General features: G+C 49.5%; 1 long non-coding RNA gene across 1 annotated transcript; it reads right to left on the reverse strand.

Annotated features, from left to right (window-relative positions):
- Positions 1-1,288: 1,288 nt before the first annotated feature.
- LOC136303625 (uncharacterized) lies at positions 1,289-3,810 on the reverse strand. Its single transcript, XR_010724272.1, has 4 exons — positions 3,584-3,810; positions 3,176-3,364; positions 2,321-2,399; positions 1,289-2,225 (listed from the first exon to the last, which is right to left on the reverse strand). It is a non-coding gene; the product is annotated as an uncharacterized lncRNA (long non-coding RNA).
- Positions 3,811-4,235: the final 425 nt, after the last annotated feature.

Consider the following 4,235-nt stretch of genomic DNA (forward strand, 5'->3'; position numbering starts at 1 on the left):
GAAATTACAATTGTCAACTGCGATGGGTGTTTTGTGATTTGTGCTGTCCAGAGCAATGAGCAGTTGTAAATACTGGAGGATTTTGGCCATGGAAATCTCCATCCGTGCCCAGCATGTGCCCCACTTGCACTCAGGTTGGGCAGGGCAGGTGCAGATTTGGGATGGCAGCAGAGCCACACCTTGGCTGAGAACTCGCTACAAAGGCAGCTGAGAAAACTCTGGGACTCCACGGAGCATCCAGCTCCAACCAGAGCCACCCAGGGAGGACAAATCCACCCCCCATGCCATGGACAGCTCTTCAGGAAGCGCTCCAAGTGTCCCTCTGAAGGTCATCCTGGAGCCCAGGAGCCAACAGGGATCCTGAGCCAGCTCTGCTGCCTTTGGCAGCACTTTGCAAATGAGCTGCAGCAAGGGGGAGGCCGCAGGGGCTGTGAGTGCTGCAGGCTGGGGATGAAGGAAGGGCCATGGACACCTGTGCTGACACGCTCCAGAATCCACAAGGATTCTGGGGGAGAACTGGCAAGCAACAAGTTCCCACAGCCACGACAGTGATGGAAGCCCTTGCTGTGAAGTTCCCTGGAGGAACTCCCAGGGGAGTTGCTGCTATAAGAACTAGTACCAGAAGGCACAAACGTAGTAACACTAGGAGATGGCCTCTAGGACCCACAGGCAATAGCTTAGGAAAAGATCAACTATATATTTGATATATTCTATTGATTATGGCATATCAGAATATATAATATGCAGCATTATATTTGATAAATTGCATATATGATACATATAAATATGTACCATTGAGTGCATTTTCATAAATATTTTCATTTCATATAGATTTGATATATTCTTCCCACTTGGGGGAGTGAAGATGTACTGCTGTTGAGAACCTTCTGCCCACACAGCAGTCAGGCCACAGGGCTGTGCGTGCACACCCACCCACCGTCCTTGTTCTTCTCGGCATCTTGGGGCTGCTGTTGGCACAGAACTGGGATGAATTGAACTCGACACACCTGTCCATGTCCAGCCTATCATCAACGCTGATGTGGCAGGGCACAACACACAGCTCTCAAATCACTCACATTATCATACATGCTTTCATTCCTGCTGGGGAATGGGGAACTTAGAAACACCAAAGACACAGAAAAGAGGTGGAAAAAGTTGGGATCTTTGGTACACTGTTGGTACCCTCATGTAGGAACATTTGTTGGGTTTTTTAAGGTCATAACTTTCCAAAAACTAGCAAAGCGGCTCAGCATCGGTCACCCAGTTGTGAACGGTTTTCTTGACTTGGCAAAACTGCAGTGTTAACTGCGGACTCCGTCCTTGGTTCAAACCACCTGCCCTGACCTGCAGACAAAAGCACCAGCACCAGCAGAAACTACATCAGCCACTTTTCTCAAAAAGCTCTCTTCAATATGTGAGAGGAAAGGAAAACATGTCAGACAGTGTGGATTAATGACAAGACTCTGAGCAACAGTTAAAAAGCAAAGGGCCGCAGCTTCTCTGGGACACCCCTCGTGCTCCAAGGCAGCCAGGCCGCCCTGGCTGCCCGGGACCCTGCGCTCCACGGGCTCTGCAGAGCTGCACAGCGGGGAGGCAGCCTCGGGCACCTCAGGCCCTGGGCACCAGTGGCCTTCTTGGTCTGGACGGCTGCCTCTGGGCAAATGCAGCCTGCTGGCCCTCTGCTCTCGGCCCTAGCCCGGCCTTGCAGGGCTAATCCTGCTCCCGGTCTGAAACGTGCTCAAGCGGGATTTGTTTGTTTCCAGCTTTCCAGGGCATTGATTTGCACCACAACATACTGAAGGACTAAGGCCTGAACAACAGGTCCTGAGCTAAATCTGCCCTCTGGATGACCCTTCCAACCAAACGTTCAATGATCTGCTCCTTAACCAAGCCTTACTATCAATAGGATCGATGCATTCATTCATTGGTGAAACACGTCTTTATCTTTCAGCATGAAGAAATCAGACAAGGCCACATCTGGCCTTGCTTCCTCCTTGAGCCCTGGACAGGCTCAGGGAGAAAACCAAGAGGAGAAGGAAATCAGATCTCCTGCCCCAGAAGGTCTGTCAGATTGCTCGTTCACCACTGTCAAAGCTGGGCTACTCTCACAGTGCAGTCAGAAGCCTGGTGGCCAAGAAGGGGGGAGGCAGTGTAGGATTTCCCAGTTCCTCGCAGTGACTTTCCCGAGCTTTGCTGGGACAGCTTTCCCCACCTGATGAGTGGATCTGGATGAAGGATAAATAAAAAGGGTGTCTGCTGATGTATCTTTCTTAACCACTAGAGGCAACCTTTTGTACCAGTGATAAGGTGCATTGCTTACCTTCTTCTTTTCTGATTTGTCTTTGCACTCCTGCATGATAGTAAATTACACTGTTGCTTCAGCTGGTGTCTGTCTCTCCCTGTTGCAGACAGGTAAAAAATGTTATCAAAGAAAGGTCTTATGGAATATGGATGAGGCCATGCTACTTTAGCTAAGCAGCTAGCAATAGCCTGCAAGCTCCCAGTTGAAAACTGTTTAGAGAAAGAGAAGTTTGTTCACACAACAACCTATTCTTAGGGAGAAAAACAAGTGCATCTGCATAAATATTAGCTCTGTTCCATCAGAACCCACCAAGGAAAAATGTAAACAACCTGAAACTTAGCACATACACACAAATGACCTTCTGACCAATAAATGAGGCAGTAAGAAAACTACCAGTCAATGGGTGCTGCACATGAGGTCCCTGAAAACTGGATAAAATAAGTGATGTGAATAAAGAATTGGCTTTATCGGCATGAAGGATATGGAGTCTCGGCTGATTCATTACAACATCTCCCCACCACCAAAACAAACACACAGCCAGTTGAGCACAAGACCTGCCTCTCTGCCAGCCCATTTCTCGGAAAACACCCCTGATTGCCATCTCTGCAAGTGCAATCCCCACTTTCCAACTACCTTTTCTGCAGCCAGGCGAGAAAAGTCGTCGCTCCCAGCTCCGGACACCTCCAGAAACCAACTGCTTTCAGCAGTCACAAGCCTGAAATATCAACTTCCTTACTGAACCAGCCCACTGGGAGCTCACACAGGGAGGCCTTTTGTCCAAGGATACCCACACAAGAGCTCGAGGCTGGAGCAGTTTGAAATGCAACTCCTCCCGATGTTAAACCACCCTTTATCAAATGAGCACATACCAACCTGCCCCAGAGGGAAAGCCAGCAGGAAAGAGAACCTCTTCTCCTGCAATAGCAAGCTCTGTGCTTCTTTCTGTTCCAGCTGGAGAGTGGAGGCCATGGGCTACTCCTCACTTTGGGAAGGAACCCTGGGAAACAGCCGGATCTGGGAGACCAGCACAGGGAAGTTCCCCAAAAGGTACAAAATGGTTCTCTGCAGAGGGGGAAAAAAAAAATTAAAAAAAAAAATTATATATATATATATATATAAATGAAGCATTTCAAAAAGTTCTCAGACAGAAATTTCTGCCCCAACATGACAACCCCAAAGTCTCTGTGGTCTTTCAGGACACATCATTTTTGTCAGTCCCCCAAAGCACAATCAGCTCCCCAACAAGACTTCAAGACTAAAGGACAAACCTTGCCCCCTCACCTCTCCACACCAGCTTGAGGGAGTCTCTGTCCATTGCAAGATCTCCTTTGTCAGTCTGCATTGGCAAGAGCTGGTTGCAGGAGGCATTTGCATTGGAAATCTCCCCTGATGGGGGGAAAAACAGAAGAAGCGATTCCTGAGGAAAGAAAATGGCAACGTCCTTTGGGAAGACACCGGCATGAGCTCCCTACAAGTGAAGGCCTTTCATCCCTTGCATAAAGCAACATCCATCCATGGGGCAGCACTAGCGTTTTGATGAGAATGCTGACAAAATCACTGCCCCTTCCTGCTGCTGTTGCTGACTCCAAATCATGAGAGATGTTCCAACTCTGCAAAAAACAGGCAGAGATGGCGAGAAAAAAACAGCTAGTCTGCTGAAAAGGTGACCAAAAGAATGCTTTCTCATGTCCCCTTTTCATCCTTTCCCCAGCCAAGACAAAGAAATGTCCTTTTCCCCTGTCACCGATGGTGACTCAGGTACAGGATGCAGCGTGGGGACAGAGTCCACCACTGCTCACAGAGCCCGCCCTGGCCACAGGCTTCCCGTGCCCTACCGTGCCGAGCCGAGCTGTGCTGAGCCGAGCCGAGCCGCGGCCATTGCCCTCCGGCCGTTGTGGCCACAGTCGGCGATGGACGCCATGGCGGAGCTGCC

This window comes from Chamaea fasciata, unplaced genomic scaffold (genome assembly GCF_029207755.1).
Source record: "Chamaea fasciata isolate MVZ Bird 193981 ecotype frontalis unplaced genomic scaffold, bChaFas1.0.hap1 SCAF_39, whole genome shotgun sequence".
NCBI classification, from domain to species: domain Eukaryota; kingdom Metazoa; phylum Chordata; class Aves; order Passeriformes; family Sylviidae; genus Chamaea; species Chamaea fasciata.